Raw genomic sequence first — 20,637 nt, 5'->3', positions numbered from 1 at the left:
AGTGTCTGCCTTTGGCTCAGGTCATGATCCCAGGGTCCTGGGATCGAGCCCCGCATCGGGCTCCCTGCTCAGTGGGAAGCCTGCTTCTCCCTCTCCCACTCCCCCTGCTTGTGTTCCTGCTCTCGCTGTGTCTCTCTTTGCCAAATAAATAAATAAAATCTTTAAAAAAAAAAAAAAGCTGTTGAAAGAACCAGGAATTTCTTAGCCTGAGAAGAACAGAGGTGGGAGATAGGGGAATGGCAAGTAGGAAAATAGATGACTTTAACTGTTTTGGACAAAGGAGATCTGCTCTGTGTGGTAATGAAGGGGAGAGCTGGGCACAATGGTGAGAGTTCCCAGAAGGCAGATCTTGGCTTGGGAATAAAGAATGACCTATCATGGAAAGATGAGTGAGTAAGCTTCAAGAATGTGTGGAGGAAAACTATGTATTATTTGGGGGGAAAAAGTGATCAAGAGTCAGACAACTGCCTGTTTGATAGAATATTGTGAAGAGGATTGCTACACTGGGAAGGTATCTGGATCTGTGATCTCCAAGGTCCTTCCAATTCTCAGATTCCATCAACCTTGGACCAGAACCTCTCAATTAAGAGCTCAGAGGCTCTGGGAAGTGTAGCACAATTATCCCAAGACAAGCTTTAAAAAATAATGCAACAATCTGAATTCAGTAAAGCTTTTAATGGTGCTACCCGGGAATATTTCACAATCAGTACGGAATAATTCATTTAATTGGGCCTGAAAATTAATATAGGCAGGGGGTTACAAAAATTATTCCGGCCTTGAATAAAGCTAGCTTTAAATCTCATGCCTGGTCAACCTTATGTACATAATTAAATCAGTACTATTTGTAGAACTGTAGCCTATTTAATCACTGCTTCTGTGGCTTATCAGTTGTTCTCCCAGTACCAAAGTCAAATTGCTCCCACAGCTAAGGAGATCTCCACAGAAACATCCCACTGAAATGAGTATTACTTGGTAAAATCAAAGTGTAAGAATAATGAGTGTGTTTTCTTTCTAACTAGTTGCTTTGGCTACTGCCAAAAGGAAAAAAAAATAAAAGTCTTAGCAGTAGAAAACGAGTATCCTTGACCTGTCCTTGTGTGAGTTGGGTCAGTCTGGCATAAAAATGGTGGGGTCAGAACTCAGGCAGCTCCCTGTGGCTGCCCTGCTCCAAGGCCAAGAAGATAAGAAATTTCAGTGGTAGTAAATGAGACATGCTGTACCTGAGGATTTTCTTTCCAAAAGGTACTGTATCTTTTGTACCAACAAGTTTTTATCTGTACATAGGAAACACATGCCCAGAAGGTTATGAGTTAAGCAGCCTTTACATGCCTGGAACCTGATGGATCTGAATAGACACCTGAGAAGCCCACCATGGTTTTTAAGGAATGTATTTCCACCATAAAAATATTAAAAGTATGCTGCAACTTAAAAACATGTGCTTTTTGTCCACGTATTTTTGCCTATTTAGGATTTCCTACCTGCAGTGATTTTGTACCACATAACTAACAAGGGGAAATACTTGCATAAAAGTAACTGTTATTCAGTAGTTTCTTCCTATTAAATTTCAAGATTAACAACAAATCAAATCAAAACAAAACAAAACCAAAACACAGCTCAAAAGGCTCTGATATATTCCCAAGTTAATGAGGTTAGTGTGATTTGAATACTACCTTCTTTCTAGAGCCATATTCCTGGCTGCGCTGGAGCTTCATGTGGCCTGGCCCCACCACCCCCAGAAATACTGTATAAAGAAAAATCCCTAATATGCTGGAGAAGCAGCTGGCTAGACCACCTCAATGCCTTGCAGAGACTCAGGTCTGGCCCTAATCTATGAGCAAAAGCTGATTATTCACCCCCCACCTCCCCAGCCCAGCTTCTCCATCCGTCAAGTGCAAGCACTTACATCCTAAGATATCAGAGGGAAGTGTATTTATCCTTGGAAGACAGTGTCTGGTGATAAAATGCAAGACTGCACTGTTAGGAAGGAGTGTGGGGGAAACCAGAGACAAACAGGGGAGTAAGGAGGAGAAAGGGCTTGATGAATGAAGTCCTGGGGGCAAAGGTGACTGGAAAACAGCAGGACAGAAGTAAGAGAATGTGACAGAGAGGCAGGGCCAAGGAAAACAACGAGGTCAATGATATGCTGCATGAGGACAAAGGACTGTGCTTCCGGGTCAGATTACCACATATGCCTTCAGAAAAGTGGCTTTGTTTTTCAGAAGGTCCTTATGTATTCTGCCCATTGATGCAGCTCCTCTGCTTACCCTTAGAAACTTGCCCACTTAACTACACCAAAAGCTGCATCTCTAAAACTGTTATTTCAGAGATATATAAATACTTCGGGGAAGAAGAAGGGAACTAATCCCAAACATCACTTAAAATATCAGTTAAGACTTCTGGTTCCAGGTAAGATGGAATAAACCTACCCAAACTTCTACTGAATGCAACTATAAAATTTGTACAGAATGTGGCAGCTATTAGAGAACTCTTTAAAGTACCTATTAGCAGGTAGACCAGGGAAGAATACCAGAATGTCAAGTACAACTGAACTGGTGATGACTTTACCACCTTTTTACCTCCAGTATTCTCTGGCCTGAACCCAACACAACAAAACCTAAAAGTTAGTGAACACTGTGGTTAGAGCACATGTTCTGGCTCAGGTGCTTTTTATGGAAACAGGAACTACTATAACTCAGAGAAACTAGAGGGAAATCCCCTGGGTTTTTCTCTCCTTTCCCTCCCTTCTCCATGCCCAGAAAATCCCATGGTGGAAGTTGCAGCAATGAAATTAACTGGCAAAAGAAGACTGTAGGATTTAAAACTCTCAAGGGAAAGGAAACTTACATTCCATTCGGTGGAGTTATAGCTCCAAAAGGGCAAAACCAAATCCCATTGTTTTATCTTACTTTCTCTCTTCCTCTGTCTCCCTGCCCCTTGTGCTCCAGAGGCAGTGCATCATGAAGGCAGGTGGTTTCTGACCGGAGGACCGAAAAGGAAAGCTCTAGGAAACCAGAAAGTACCATGAAAATAACAAAGAGAGAAGAGCTCAGGAAAGCAAACCCATAAAGCTGCTTATGAGCAACTCGGATCACCCCCCACCCACACATATGTGGGCTTGATCCCTAATTATCATGTCAAAGGCTTTGAGAATTGAGCTAACAGAGGAACACTCAGGTCCCAGATTGACCAATGGGTGTCACACATGGGACAGATCTGAATAGCACTGCAAAGGACCTGAATACTAACATTGGAGCTACAGTCCACAGAAAGTGAGTTGGAACTTGCACTCTGAACCTAACCAGGTAAACTGACTGCTAAAACAAATATATCAACATTCTCCATTGGACTGAAATAATATCCATAGTCTAAAAACATAATATTCAAAATGTCCAGGATAAAACCCCAAATTACTTGCTATACAAAGAACCACAAAAATGCCAATTCACACGGGAAAAGACAATCAACAGACGCCAACAATGAGAGGACACAAATGTTGAAATTATCTAACAAGTATGTTAAAGCAGCTATTATAAAAAATCCTTAAGTAAGAAACTGCCAAACTTGAACACTCTTGAAAGAAAGTTAAAATACAAAATACTGGCAAAGTAAAGAGAAGATATAAAGGATAATCAAATAGAAACTTTAGAATTGAAACATAAAATAACCAAAATAAAAAATTCACTAGGAGAACACAATAGCAGAATGGAGGAGGCAGTGAACTTGAAATAGGTAAACAAACTAGCCAATCTAAATAATAGAAAGAAAAAAAGATGGTGGTGGCGGGAACAAGGCCTCAGGGACCTGTAGGATAACAATAAAGGATCTAACATTTGTGTAATTGGAATCCAATATAGAGGAGAAAAAGAGTGTAATGCTAAAAAATATTTGAAGAAAAAATAGCTGAGAATTGCCAAGAAACTGAGAGCACTAAACATAACAAATACAAAGAAATCCACAAGCAGACACATCATAATCAAACTGCTGAAAACTAAAGACAAAGAACTGAGGAAATGGATAATTCAACACTAACAGAGAGTTCAACACGCACTCTTGATAACAGAACAACTAGAAAGAAAATCAGCAAGAATATAGAAAACTTACAAAATACTATCAAAAAATTGAGCTAAGCTAGCATTTACAAAACACTCCTACCAAGATGAGCAACATATATATGCTTTTTCAGGTGTATATGGAATATTCTCCAGGACTTGCTGGTGGGACTATAAAATGATTCAGCTACCTTGGAAAATAGTTAGGCAGTTTCTTTATAAAGTTAAGCAGAAATTTACCGTATAATCCAGCAATTCTACTCCTAGGAATCTACCCAAGATAAATGAAAATATGTCTAACATAAGGACATGTACACGAATGTTCACAGCAGCATTATTCATGAGAACCCAAAACTAGAAACACCCCAAATGTCCATCCACAGCGAACAGATAATCATAATGTTGTGTATACATATAATGTAATATGCAACAATAAGAAGGAATGGATTATCAATACATGGCACAACCCTGGATGAACCTCAAAAACATTATGCTAACTGAAAGCCAGACACAAAAGACCATATAGCATATGATTTTATTTATACGAAGTATGCACAAAAGGCAAATCTATAGAGACAAAAAGTGGATTACTGGTTGCCTAGGGCTGGGGGGAGGGGGAGGAGTAATGGCAAATGGGCACAAAGAATTTTACTGGAGTGAAGGAAACACTCTAAAACTGGATTATGGAGATGGTTAGAGAACTTGGTAAATTTACTAAAAAGCACTGAATTGTATATTTAAACATGCAAATTTTGTGGTATGTAAATTATACATTAATAAAGTTGTCATTCTAAGAATGTTATATAAATGAAATCATACAGTATAAAAACTTTTGAGACTGGCTTTTTTTAATTCAGCATAATGCTCCTGAGATCCATCCAAGTTGTTCCATGTATCAGTAGTTCATTCTTTTTATTCCATTACATGCATATACCACAGTGTGTTAACCATTCACCCACTGAAAGACATTTGCGTTGTTTCCAGTTTGGGGTTATTACAAATAAAGCTGCTGTGAGTATTCCTGTACAGGTTTTTGTGTCGAAAGGATACTCTGAAGAGAGTGAAAAAACTCAGACTAGAATGGATTCATACCCTGTAGAAAGAACTCCAATAAATTAATCAGAAGACAGACAACTCAACAGAAAAATGGCAAAAATCTTGAACAGGCTCTTTACAAGAGGATATTCAAACAGAAATAAACACGAAAAGATGTTCATCAGTATTAGTTATCAGGGGAAATACAAATTAAAACCAAAATAAGACTTGCAAAAAACCCCAAAATGTTCATCAACAGAACAGATAAACAAATTCTGGTACATTCATATAATGAAATACTCAGCAATAAGACAGGAGGGACTACTGATACATAAGACATCATGGTTGAATCTCAAAAACATATGTTGAACAAAAGAAAGCCAAAAACAATCCAGACACAAGAATACATACTGTTGAAGTTCAATAACAGGTAAAACTAATCCATGGTGATAAAAATCTGAATAGTGGTTGCTTCTGGTTGGAGAATACTGTCTGAAAAGAAACATGATGGTATTTTCTGGGGTGACAGAAATCATCTAGATCTTCACTGGGGTGTGGGTTACATAGGTATATACACTTGTCAAAACTCAAACTCTACTCTTAAAATCTTTTCATTTTACTGTATGTAAATTATACTTCAATAAAAAAGAAGTGAGTCACAATAAAACATCGCAATAAAATATCACTAGTATCCATTAGTATGGCTAAAATTCAAAACCTCAACAATGCAAGTGTTGACAAAGATGTGGCCAAGTGGCACCTCCTGTATACTGCTGGTGAGACTGTAGATTAGTTTAAATGCTTTGGAAAGCTGTTTGACAACATCCACTGGGGCTCAACATATGCGCACCTTATGACTCCGCTCTTAGTTATATATCTAACAGAAATGTACACATTTGTTCCTCAAAAGATGTGCAAGAACGTTCAGATGAGTACTATATGTAGTAGCCCCAAAATGGAAACAACCCTGATATGTTCATCACAGTATAATAGAATTTTTTAAACTGTGAGATATATATGTGTATGTATGTATGCATATGTATATATATACATGTGTATATATATTCTTCACTTGTGCAAAGTGTCAAAATAGGATTAACCTGCAGAGATAGAATTAAGGATAATGGTAAATTGGTAACCTCTAGGGTATAAGGAAGGGGTAGTCATTGCCAGGAAGCAGGAAATGGACCTCCGCGGTGCTGGTAATGTTCTTTTGGCCTGGGCACTGGTTAAATGGGTATGTTCCCTTTGAAATTATCAATAGAGTTGTACACTTATGACTTGTTCACTTTTTCTTTTAGATTCTGTCCCTTACGCTATATGCATGCATACTTAAGTTTTCCTCTCTTTGTTCACTACCACCACCACTACCCCCTTTATCCTTCTTTAGCATGTACACTTCCCTTACTCTCTGCATTGTCTGCTGAACTATCAATAATACTTGGTACTTAACCTGAATCTTCACTGCCAGTGATGGGATCACGTAAAGTCAAAACTGCACTGAAAAAAGAGAGCCCACAAAACAACTACAGGGAGAACACAGGCATCCTTTCTTTACACAGGCAGGACTTTATGAGTCAGCATCAAAGAAGCTGGACCTTGTCTATCCACAGAGGGGAAACCATCTTTTAAATAGCAGGATTAGTTCATTTGCCCACATAATTCCAGGACAAAGCTACAGACCCAGAGTGACATTCCTTTATGTGCTCCTTCCTGTATAGGAAATCTTTCCAAAGGCATTTTGAGATCCTTTAGCAATTATCAGAGCTGTAAAATATTATAAAGGGAGCAAAAAGGCTGCCCAGGAATTGATTCTTAACCACAGTATAAAATGTGGATTTCGGGATGTTAATCTTAAAAACTCCCACAGGCTAACTGAACTTTTACATTACCTTTAATTTCACAGAATGTTACTCGTTCATTTATACACACTTATATACAGGATACTATAGGCTGATACCACACTTGGTACTGCAGATACAGGGACAGGTAACTTCAAGGTCTGTAATTCTGAGGTAACTGAGGGCCCTGGTGGATGGAGAAGGAGGAGAGGAAAACAAATCACCACAACCCAGGGTGACAAGTTTTATAAGAGAAGAAGAAGGGAAGGCTCCAAATTTCCCAGGGGCATGGAAGCACAGTGACTAAATCTGTCCAGAGAGGTCATGGAGGTTTCATGTCGGAAGTGATACATTATCAGGATGTGTACCAATCAAACAGCATGGCACTTCCTGAGATCTGAGAGCTGAGCAAAATGCATGTTTGCTCTGAGAAAAAAAACTAGCTGAAACCCACATTTGGAAGTGGACACCCACAGGCACAAACCCTGATACTGCCTGTACAGGAGAACAAAAAAGCTCATCAACACCCAAAACTCCAAACAAACTAATCTGGGAGGTGCATGGATGCAAAAAGGAAGTGACTTTGACTTTATTTCGGGGAAGCAGGGTTGGAATATGATTACAATTTAGTAAACCAACAATTTTATTTGAATTCTACTTAGGATGGACTGTGAGAATAAAAGGTGGATTAGCCTGGAGGATCGAAAAAAGGAGAGTCCCACAATCAGAAGTTCCTATCCAAGCATGGCCCAGAAGGAGATGGAGCTCATGTCCAAGTACCCACCCCTCTTAGCTGAGGGGCAGGAATACCACAGTTTTCAGAAAAGGACCAAAAGGTGCTCTCATGCTAATGACATCAAACATGAGAATCACATCACTGAAGTCCCTGATCCAAGTCCACACTTGAGAAGATGACTTGGCCTCCCACACAACTCACCCAAAGAGACAGAGATAGTTATCAGTGGTATAGTGATAAATGCTTAACATCAGGCTGGGGGGCGGGTGCTGTGATTTGTAGTTTACTGATTTCTGTGATGTAGATATTCCCACCATAGCAGTTTCAAGCTTTTAAGGGGATGTCACTAGCCATGGAATTTGAGAGTGATATATAACAACCAGCTCTTGCAATCTGGTGTGAGGTGGCTACATCACCCGAAAAGGCAATCAGTTGAATTTTCACTATATATCAATAAATTGCTATCTTGGCCTATACAGATCAGATCTCAAGAGCCAGGTGACCTCAAGTCCCTCCTTTAGTAGAGGTCCATCCTCAGTATGAACAAGATTGGGTTTTGGAGTACCCCAAGGGGAAGGTCAACCCTGGACTAAGGTAAATCCTCCAAGGTGAAAGGCATAACACACATGATGGCATGGAAAGGCACAACATACCTAACAAAACAGAACGAACCAACAGACAGAAATTCCTGCAAGTTTAATTCTGTATATTAGACTACAGAGTGGTATGAAAGACTGGTGAACAGTGAGTTTGGGGAGCCAAGCTAGGAAAAGACTAAAAAGAGAGGCATGGGGAACTATACTCATGGGGGCACCCTTTGTTGTGGTAGATGCTTCACATACTTTAATTCATTTAGTCATACCTATTCACATATTATCCATTTATACAAAAAAGCCTCAGTGAGAGATCAGGGAGCTGGTATTTGAACCCATGGACTGATTCCCACAGCATATCGCCCTACTACATCATGCTACTTCCATGGGAGAGCTAGATAATGATGTAAGAACACTCCCTCCCCAATCCTGCCTACTGCCCCTTCAGTCCTCTACATTTACCTGAACCCTCAAAAGGGAGACTATGGAGTTTTTTCTCTCAGGCCTGGCTAGAAAATTCTATTATATCCCTTTGGGATTCATTTCAACAATTGCTAGAAACACTTCCATCTTTTCCTAAACCCATCACACAAATATAGTCCTTATTTTATTTTACTACTTATAATTATAAATTATGATTATAGCCACTACCAAATTTTGTTTAAAATGTCCTAAGTACTGGGGCGCCTGGGTGGCTCAGTCATTAAGCGTCTGCCTTCGGCTCAGGTCATGATCCCAGGGTCCTGGGATCGAGCCGCGCATCCTGGGATCAAGCTCCGCATCGGGCTCCCTGCTCAGCAGGGAGCCTGCTTCTCCCTCGCCCACTCCCCCTGCTTGTGTTCCCTCTCTCACTGTGTCTCTGTCAAATAAATAAATAAAATCTTTTAAATATAAATATAAATATAAATATATATATATATATATATACTTAAGGTGGGTTTTTGTTTTTTTTAATTTATTATTTTTTTTAAAGATTTTATTTATTTATTTGAGAGAGAGAGAGAATGAGAGACAGAGAGCATGAGAGGGAGGAGGGTCAGAGGGAGGAGAAGCAGACTCCCTGCTGAGCAGGGAGCCCGATGTGGGGCTCGATCCCAGGACTCTGGGATCATGACTTGAGCCGAAGGCAGTCGCTCAACCAACTGAGCCACCCAGGTGCCCCAAATAAATAAATAAAATCTTAAAAAAAAAATAAAAAATAAAAATTTATTTAATCCTTATTAGTATATACAAACATGGTTTGAGGAAGAAAGAAACAAATATAAAGCTTATTGACATGCAAAAGACACCATTAAGGTGAATACAGGAATTAGAAATGTAACAAAAATCAAGTGTAAATTTAATAGTTTTTTTAAAAAGATTTTATTTATTTATTTATTTGTCAGAGAGAGCGCACGCATGCACAAGCAGGGGAAGCAACAGGTAGAGGGAGAAGCAGGCTCCCCGCTGAGCGGGGAGCCCGATGCGGGACTGGATCCCAGGACCCTGGGACCATGACCTGAGCTGAAGGCAGACGCTTAACCGACTGAGCCACCGAGGCGTCCCACAATAGTCTTTTGAAGCCTATGATTGATTCTGCCCCCTCCACTACTGCCTACCCTAAGCACCTGCTGTATAAATGATTTGCACAGGAGAAGGGGGATTATAATTGATACTGACTTATGAAGACACGTGAGATACCCCATGACGACTTATGGACCTAACCATGAACACTTTGCTGGAGGCTGAAAAGTCAAGCAGGAGCCAGTGAAACCAAGAACCATGCACTTTGGATATCAATAAGCCCATAGAATACCAAGGCCTGAGGACATCTAGATTACACAATATTAAATAAGTGTGTCTGGAGTGGGGGCTGGATTTTTGTCTTGATTGGACTGCCAATCTCTCCCTAAACACAGGGAAACAAAAATGCAGAAATGTTCAAAATTTTCTTCCTCTGCTCCCTTTTACCTGGTTGATCCCTGTTGGTCACTTAAAATTCAGCACAGCCATCACCTCTTATCAGAAGCCTTACTTAACCTTCTCTCCTACTCCCAAGCTGTATAAAATGCCCCTACTAACCTCTACCATAATATTTACCCCTGTAATTACCTGATTATTTGTACACATCTCCCATGGAAGGCAAGGAGTGTGTCAGGTCTTCTCTTTGTATGTCCAGTACCTAGCCCAGTATTTGATGCCCAACAGCTCAGTGAGCATTTGTTAACGGAACTGGGTAGTATCATTTGCCCAAAGTCACAGAACTGCTATACAGCAAAGGAAGGTTAGGCCCCAGGTCATCTTACTCCTCATCTAGTAAGCTTTCTGTTATATAATGTACTCGAAGAGTCACTCATGAATAAATCAGACAAAATTCCAGAAAATATATTCTATGGACAGACATTTTATTGATCTCTGAAGGACCAGCAAATGTAAATGGTTTAAATAAACCAATCAAAAGGCAGAGATTGGCAGAGTGGGTTAAAGAAAATGATCCATTTATGTGCTATCTACCACAAGTCACTTCAAATATAAGGAATTAAGTAGGTTGGAAGTAAAAAAATGGAGAAAAAAATAAGGTGCAAACAGTACTCAAAAGAAAGCAGGGCTAGCTATATTAGTAACAACAAAAAGGAAATTTCCACAGATGGAGAACATTAAATAATGATAGAAAGGCCAATCTACCAAGAAACAGCAATCTGAAATGTGTATGCATCAAAAAACAAAAAAGCAAAACCAAACAGCTGCAAAATATGTGAAGCAAAAACTGATTGAACTGAAAGGAAAAACAGACAAATCCACAGTTATAATTGGAGACTTCAATGTTCTTTTCTCAACAATTGATAGAACCAATAGACAAAATCAGCAAGGATAAGAAACTCAACAAACACAATCAACCAACAGGATTTAATTGACACTTGTAGAACAGTGCATCCAACAACAGCAGACTACATTCTTTTTAAGCACCCGCAAAAAATATACAAAAACAGACTATAGCTTGGGCCATGCAACAAACTTAAATTTAATAGGATTGATATCATATGGAGTGCATCCTCTGACCACAGTGGAATCAAAGCAGAAATCAATAGAAGATAATAGGAAAATCTCCACACATTTTGTGCATACACATTTTCATGTACTTCTAAATAAGCCATGGGCCAAAGAGGAGGTCTCAAGGAAAATTTTTAACACACACTGAACTGAATAAAAATGAAGATACCACAGCATACCCAAATTTGTGAGGCAGAGCTAAAGCAGTACTGAGAGGGAAATTTATAGCACTAAATGCTTATGTTAGAAAAGAAGAGTCTCAAATCAATAATCTAAGCTCCTACCACCTCAAGAAACTAGAAAAAGGAGGATAACAATCCTTGGTATAGGATACAAAAGTAGATAAAGGTTTCGGAAGAATGAAGGTCAACTTCTATGAAATAGTAACATTGGATAGGTGGGTCAACCACTTAGGCCTGAAGTGGGCAGAGTATCTGGGCAGGAAGACAACCAAACTAATGGACTAGTTTAGGTAAAGGTAGAAATTAAGCTCTGGGCTTTCTACAGCAGCTGACCTGCTTAAAAAATTTCAACGAGACAGAGGAATAGGAATGCAAGCACCATAGGGCACATATTATCAACACATACACATAATCCCACAGAGGGCCCCACTTGAGCAGGTGATTAACACACCAGTGGGATTCTCACCTGTCAGGGCATGCCTAGGAGCAGCCTATCTTACCAGGAATCTAGGTTCTTGAGGGAACATGGCATCTCCTAGTAAAGAAGGTGGTCCTAAGGGAAGACAATAGCTCACTAACATGACCCAGTGGTCCCCCAAGGTCTGAGGGAATAATGATTCAGAAAATGGGTGTGAAGCATGTTACTCAGGTTTATCTAAAAGCTCAGCTTTCAAGGACTTGATTCAGAATTCCAGTCAGAGAGGGGCTTTCCACAGAAACCTAAATAAGCTGACTTGCAGCTCCTACAGCCCCAGGAGCTCCAGCTACTGAAGGAGGATGAAAGAGTCAAGAACCTCAGCACAGACATCAGTGTCCTTAACTCATCCAGTTGGTAATGGATGAATGGGTCACCCACATGGGCAGAGTCAGGCATGTCAGTGGTATTAGCAACACTGGGGGCTGTGGGGCAAACAGAGAACAGCCTCAATGGGCTGAAAGCACTAGCAGCCCAGCAAGGACTCTGCTCCAGAGGTCACCAAAAGTGCTAGTAGGAAAGAGAAGAGGAGGTAGATGACACTTGGAGCTCTAGTATACCTAGTCAGGAAAACACAGCAGATACCTCCAGAATAAACTGGCTCTATCTGAAGACTTCCCTGGAAGCTGAAAAACTGTAACAGAGCTAGCAAAAGTCTATGGAGTGACTGTTATCCAGACTCTGGTTTCACCTCCAGGATGATATAGCGCACAGTATTTAGGACAGCTGTATTTCATGGTGGTAATAGACGCAAGAGTGAATATAGTTATAGAACACACACACATATATAGAAAATACATAGGCATGCACAGTACAAAGAGATAATTATTTTCCTCTCACCTAAAACATAAATTTCCAAATCAAGAGAATAATATTTTTACCCTAAAAATTAACGTGTAGGGGCACCTGGGTGGCTCAGTCAGTTAAGTGTCTGCCTTTAGCTCAGGTCAGGATCCTGGGGTCCTGGGATGGAGCCCCTTATCAGGCTCCCTGCTCAGTGGGAGTCTGCTTCTCCCTCTCTCTCCGCTGTTCCCCCTGCTTGCGCTCTCTCTCTGTTTCTCTCTCTCTCTCTCTCGCGTGTGCACTTGCACGTTCTCTCTGTCAAATAAATAAAATATTTTAAAAAATTAATGTGTATTGTGCATTTAAAATTGATTGTTTCTAGGAACTCTATGATAGGCGACTCACTTAAGAAGCTTAAATTTCAATGGGTAACGTAAGTTAACTTGGGCCTAAAAACATCCTTGAGTGTACGCATAGTACAGATGTGGCTCATTTGGTCCTTGAGATGGAGGGAAGCAGTTGGGAGAAACAGCCCATGGACATCTCAAAAGATTTCTGATGCCAGCTGGTAAGGCAGGTCTGGAGGCAAGAGGAAAGGCCAACTATAGGGGTAGGGGTGAGGGGCAATGTCAGGGTTCCTGGTTAGAGTTGGGATTTCCTCTTCATTTAAAAGTGATCAGCCATTTCCTCCCACTAGTCTCAGAGAAACAGCCTTACAAAAGAAGTCTACAGAAAGTCAGCTAGGTAATTAGACTTGTAAAAAGCCCAACTCAGAAGCAGGAAAACAAAATTTAAATAATGGCCTTTATCTCTTCTAGCCGAGAAAACCTCCCTAAGCACCATTGCCTGTCAAGTGACTCCAAATAAAATCTTCTTCAAATAACTAGATAGAAACAGTTCTGGCTTTTCTTCCAATCAATTTCTCCTGATTTAAAGGGCTAATCTGATTGATTGATTGCTTTATTTTTTTCCCTCAGCTTTACTGAGGTACAATTGAAAAATAAAATTGTAATATAAAGTATACAATGTGATTTTATATACATATACACTGTGAAAAGATTCCCACCAAGTTAACACATCCATTAGGTCACATAGATTCTTTTTTTTCTTTTTGTGGTGAAAACACTTAAGTTCTACTCTCTCAGCAGCTTTAAGTATGTAATGCAGTATTGTTAACTACAGTCATCATACTATATATCAGATCCCAGAGCTTATTCAAAGTTCATACCCTTTTACCAACCTCTGCCCATTTCCCCCACTCCTCAGTCCCCGGCAACCACTATTCTATTCTGTTTCTATGAGTTCAACTTTTTAAAAAAAAATCATATATTATAAGTGATATACCATGCGGTATTTGTCTTTTTCTGTCTGGTTTATTTCACTTAGCATAATACCCTCCAGGTTCATCTATGTTGTCACAAATGGCAGGATTTCCTGAAGAGCTAACTTTAAAAGTACAATAACAATGTGAAATATTGCTCTAGAACTGAAAATATTTACTATATGTTAATCGAGTAGTACTGTAATCAGTTAATAACTCTTTTACCTATATCTAAGACACTTATTCAAAGAGCAAAATTTGATTTCTAGCTAACCTTTTCACACAGCTCAGATCACAGGACATTCTAACTCAACTCACTAGACATTATTCTAAACCAGGAGTTAGCAAACTTTTTCTGTAAAGGGCCAGAGAGTAAACACTTTTTTTGCTTTGCAGGCCATTCGGTCTCTGGCTTAACTATTCAACCCTGTCATTGCAGCACGAAAGAAACCATAAACAATATGTAAACAAATGGACAGGGCTGTTTTCTGATTAAACTTCACTTATGGATGCTGAAATTTGAACTTCATATAATTTTCACATATCATGAAATATTCTTTCAATTTTTTCCAACCATTTAAAATCAGAAAAATCCATTTTTAGCTTGTGGGCTGTATGAAAATAGGTAGCAGGCCAGATCTGGCTGGTAGGCTATAGTGTACCAATCCCTGCTCAAACCAAGACTTGATGCCTCCCAGAAGGAATTTAAAATTTCAGACTTTCCCTGATTAAAAAAAAAAAGACATGGGGCACCTGGATGGCTCAGTCAGTTAAGCGTCTGCCTACAGCTCAGGTCATGATCCCAGGGTCCTGAGATTGAGCCCCACGTTGGGCTCCCTGCTTAGTGGGGAGCCTGCTTCTCCCTCTCCCCCCTGCTCATGCTCTCTCTCTCAAATAAATAAAATCTTTTAAAAATAGATAAATAAAAATTAAAAAGTAGATATTTCAAACCAACATCTCACCATAAACTTTTGTTGTTAAAGTTTCAGCTCAAGGAGTAGGAGCAAACTCTGTAAGTGTATAGCAAAATATTAGAGTGGAAAGAGAACTAGAAAATGAACACACAGACCTGAAATTTACTAGGTATGTAAAGCTACAAAATGTAGTTCTTTCTGGAGCTCAATTCCCCCCATCCTAGTCCATTTGCAACAATCTTCCACATTGCATAGTTACAACTATAATTTACTAAACTCATGTTAATTTCTGTCTGAGATATATAGCAAATATTTCTATTTCTATTGTGTGCAGGTCCCTATGAAGCAAAGACACTTTCAAAACAAGCCTTTTATCATTATTATTCCAGTTCTATTCTGGAATCTAGAGCCTACTTATGATACCCTGAATAGCCTGAGCAGTGAAAAAACCCAAATAGGATAAACCCGAAAAAATCCATGTCCAGACACATCCAAATCAAATTGCTAAACAAAAAGACAAAGAAAAAAATCTTGAAAGCAGCCAGACAAAAACTTTACATTACAGGAGTACCTATTACCTTTTATAGGAGTACAATAATTTGACATTACAGTGGATTTTTTTTTAGTCAGAAACCATGAAGGTCAGAAGAAAATGGCACATGTTTGAAGTGTGGGGAAAAAAGAACTGTCAACACATAATTCTATATGCAGCAAAACTATCCTCCAGAAATGAGAATTTATAGCCAGCAATCTGCTCTAAAAGAATTGCTATACGAAGTTCTTCAGACAGTTGGAAAATTATAGCAGACAGAGATTTAGAACATTAGGGGCAAAGGAACAGCAACATAAATTGGAAAATATTTGGGTAAATATAATACACTATTCTTCTCTTTAGTTCTTTAAAATATGTTTGACAACTGACAGCAAAAATGATAATGTGTGAAGGGATTTTCAATAGGTGTAGATGTAATATAAGAACACTCTAACATAAAGGGTGGAAGGTAAAGGGTAAGGTTTCTGCATTCCTCTTGAAGTGATAAAGTTTTTTTTTTTTAAAGATTTTATTTATTTATTTGACAGAGAGAGACACAGAGCAGGAACACAAGCAGGGGGAGTGGGAGAGGGAGAAGCAGGCTTCCCGCTGAGCAGAGAGCCCGATGTAGGGCTTGATCCCAGGACCCTGGGATCATGACCTGAGCCGAAGGCAGACGCTTAACGACTGAGCCATCCAGGCGCCCCTGAAGTGATAAAGTATTGATACTAAGCAGACTGCGCACAGCTAAATATGTGTATTATAATTCCTAGTGTAACCACAAAAATATGCAGAGATAAACTAAAAAATCAGAGTAGGTAAGTTAAAATGGAGCACTAAAAATGTTGAAATAACCCAAAAGAAGGCAGGAAAGTGGAAAAAAGGAAATAACAACAGAGGTTAACACAAAGAAGTAATTAAATGGTAGGTCTAAACCAAGCATATCAATAGTTACATTAAGTGTAATGGTCTAAACATACAATTAAAAGATAAAGAATGTCAGAACAGATATTTAAAATATGACTGAACTACACACTGTCTATAAGAAAATCACTTCAAATATAATGATACAGGTAGGTGAAAAGCGAAAGGATGAAAAAAGATATATAATGCAAACAATGATCAAAAGAAAGAATCCAGAGCAAAGAAAATGACAAGGTTAAAGTGGGATATAGAGAGACATGACACAATGCTAAAAGGTTATTAATTCACCCAAAAGACTTAATCCTAAATGTGTACACACCTAACAACGGTGCTTCAAAATATGTGAAGCAAAAACTGTCAGACCTAAAATTAGAAGTAGAAAAATCCACAATTATAGTTGGAGGTTTCAATACTCCTCTCTAATACATAGAACCAGTAGACAGAAAATCAGCAAGAATATATAAGAACTGAACATCATTATCAACCAAGTGGCATTAGCTGACATAATAAAGAACACTCTACCTGACAATAGCAGAATATATATTATTTCAACAAGACAGACCATATCCTAGGTCATAAAACAAGCCTCAAATATAAAAGAATTGAAATTATAAAATAAATAAAATCTTTAAAAAAAAAGGGGGGGGTGTGCCTGGGTGGGTGAGTCGTTAAGCGTCTGCCTTCGGCTCAGGTCATGATCCCAGGGTCCTGGGATTGAGCCCCACATCGGGCTCCCTGCTCCGCGGGAAGCCTGCTTCTCCCTCTCCCACTCCCCCTGCTTGTGTTCCCTCTCTCGCTGTGTCTCTCTCTGTCAAATAAATAAATAAAATCTTAAAAAAAAGAAATTATAAAGAATATGCTCCATGACCATAAAGAAATCAAAACAGAAATCAACAACACAGAGATAAGAGGAAAATTTCCAAATACTTGGATATTAGCTAGCATACCTCTAAATAATCCATGAATCAAAGAGAAACTTCCAAGAGAAATTAGAATATATTCGGAATTAAAGAAAAATGAAAATACAACATAACCCAATTTGTGGGCTACAGCTGAAGCAGTGCTTGGAAGGAAATTAATAGCATTAAATGCTCTTTTAGGGGAAAAAAAAAGGACTCAAATAAACAATCTACACTTCTGCCTTAGGGAACTAAAAAAGGAAGAACAAAATAAATCCAAAGCAAGAAGAACAAGGGAATAATCTAGATAAAGCAAAAATCAATGAAACTGAAAAACAACAGAGAAACAGAAAAACAACAGACAAAAATCAATGAAAACAAAAGCTGGTTCTTTGAAAAGATCAATAAATTGATAAACCTCTAGCAAGACTGAGAGAGAAAAGAAGACAGAATAGCCATATCAAGAATGAAAGGGGATTATCACCATAGACCCTGCAAACACTGAAAGGATAATAAGTGGATATAATGAATAACTCTACGCACATAAATTAGACAACTTAAATGGGACATATTGCTCAAAAACCACAAACTACCAAAATTCATTGAAGATGAAACAGACAACCCAAAATAATGCTGTATCTATTAAGGAAATTAAATTCACAGCTAAGGGGCGCCTGGGTGGTTCAGTCAGTTAAGCATCTGCCTTCGGCTCAGGTCATGATCTCAGGGTCCTGAGACTGAGCCCCACGTTGGGCTCCCTGCTCAGTGGGGAGTCTGCTTCTCCCTCTGCCTCTGTCCCTACCCCCTGCTCATGCTCTCTCTCAAATAAATAAACAAAAATGTTTTAAAAATAATAATAAAAACATACTGAATGGAGCACTGGGTGTTATACGCAAACAATGAATCATGGAACACTACATCAAAAACTAATGATGTAATGTATAGTGATTAACATAACAGAATAATAAAAAGTAAAAGCATCAGGTAATATGTTTTTTAAAAATTCACAGCTAAAAATCTTTTTAAAAAGAAATACCCAGGCTCAGACGGTTTCACTGGCAAATTACAACATACATTTAAAGAAAAAAAAAAAAAAACAAACACCAATTCTGCAAGATCTCTTACAGGGAACAGGAGAGGAGGGAATCCTTCCCAACTCATTTTATCAAGCCCTGATACCAAATCCAGACAAATGCAGTACAAAAAAGAAAACTACAGACCAATGTCTCTCATGAAAATAGAAGCAAACATCCCCAACAAAATATTAGCAAATCTAATAGCAATATATAAAACGCAACAAACAAGTGGGGTTCACCCCAGGATTGCAAGGCAGGTTCAATGTCTGAAAACCAATCAATGTAAACAACCATATTAAGTTTAAAATTCAGCATGCACTCATGATAGAAACTCTCAGCAAACTAGGAATACAGGGGAACTTCCTCAACCAGATAAATGAACTTCAAGATGAAAGACTTGAAGATGGGGGTGCCTGGGTGGCTCAGTCGGTTAAGTGTCTGCCTTCAGCTCAGGTCATGATCCCAGGGTCCTGGAATGGAGCCCTGCATGGGGTTCCCTGCTCAGTGGGGAGCCTGCTTCTCCCTCTCCCTCTGCCTGTAGCTCCCTCTGCTTGTGCTTTCAATAAAATCTTAAAAAAAAAAAAGACTCGAAGATGGAACAGGAAAAAGATGTCCTTTTTCACTACTCCTTTAAAAAAATTTTTTTTTTTTTTAGTATAGCTGACACACAGTGTTATCACACCACTCCTATTAAACATCATACTAGAAGTCCTGGTCTGTGCAATAAGGGATGGGTGGATGGATGGATATATGGACAGATGCATAAGCAGATAAATGGCATACAGGGGCACCTGGTTCAGTAGGTGGAGCATGTGGCTCTTGATCTTGGGGTTGTGAATCGAGCCCCACTTCGGGTGTAGAGATTACTTAAAAATAAAACCTTAAAAACAATAAATGGCAGGGCAACTGAGTGGCTCAGTCGGTTAAGCGTCTGCCTTTGGCTCAGGTAATGATCCTAGGGTCCTGGGATCGAGGCCCGCATCAGGTTCCTTGCTCAGCGGGTAGCCTGCTTCTCCCTCTCCCTCTGCCACTCCTCCTGCTTGTGCTCTCTGTCAAATAAATAAATAGAATCTTAAAAAAAAATAAATCAGTGGCACTATCCCTACTCCTAAACATGACTTGCTTAGAACATGAACAGACATTTCTGCAAAGAAGACATCCAAATGGCCAACAGACACATGAAAAAGTGCTCAACATTGCTCGGCATCAGGGAAATCCAAATCAAAACCTCAATGAGATACCACCTCATACCAGTCAGAATGGCTAAAATTACTAAGTCAGGAAACGACAAATGTTGGCGAGGATGCGGAGAAAGGGGAACCCTCTTACACTGTTGGTGGGAATGCAAGCTGGTGCAGCCACTCTGGAAAACAGTATGGAGGTTCCTCAAAAAGTTGAAAATAGAGCTACCCTATGACCCAGCAATTGCACTACTGGGTATTTACCCCAAAGATACAAATGTAGGGATCCGAAGGGGCACATGAACCCCAATGTTTATAGCAGCAATGTCCACAATAGCCAAACTATGGAAAGAGCCCAGTTGTCCATCAACAGATGAATGGATAAAGAAGATGTGGTATATATATACAATGGAATATTATGCAGCCATCAAAAAATGAAATCTTGCCATTTGCAATGATGTGGATGGAACTAGAGGGTATTATGCTAAGAGAATTAGGTCAATCAGAGAAAGACAAGTATCATATGATCTCACTGATATGAGGAATTTGAGAAACAAGACAGAGGATCATAGGTGAAGGGAGGGAAAAATGAAACAAGACGAAGCCAGAGAGGGAGACAAACCGTAAGAGACTCTTAATCTCAGGAAACAAACTGAAGGTTGCTGGAGTGGAGGGGGGTGGGAGGGATGGGGTGGCTGGGTGATGGACATTGGGGAGGGTATGTACTATGGTGAGCGCTGTGAACTGTGTGAGACTGATGAATCACAGACCTGTACCCCTGAAACAAACAATACATTATATGTTAATTAAAAAATTTAAAAAAAAGAATATATCAGGGAATCTAATTTTTTTAAGGTCCTATAACAACCAGTTAGCTTAGCAAGGGAGCAGGATATAAGGTCAATTCAAACACAAAGCATATTTCTATGTGGTGGCAATAAACAATAAGAAAATGATTATTTAAAAAAATATTTACAATAGCTCCAAAGAAATAAAATATTTAGGTATAAATCTAACAAAACATGGACAGGATCTATATGCTGAAAACTACAAAACACTGACAGAA

General features: G+C 39.2%; 1 protein-coding gene across 3 annotated transcripts in view; it reads right to left on the bottom strand.

Moving 5' to 3' along the window:
• The window catches only part of JADE3 (jade family PHD finger 3), a 133,400-nt gene that overhangs the window by 88,824 nt on the left and 23,939 nt on the right, over positions 1 to 20,637 (bottom strand). The window lies entirely within an intron of this gene.

The sequence above is a fragment of the Mirounga leonina genome, unplaced genomic scaffold (genome assembly GCF_011800145.1).
Source record: "Mirounga leonina isolate KUSES-001 unplaced genomic scaffold, KU_Mleo_1.0 Mir_101609, whole genome shotgun sequence".
Taxonomy (NCBI): domain Eukaryota; kingdom Metazoa; phylum Chordata; class Mammalia; order Carnivora; family Phocidae; genus Mirounga; species Mirounga leonina.
Note: the sequence above shows the minus strand (reverse complement) of the source record. Positions and strands in the feature narration are given on the sequence as shown.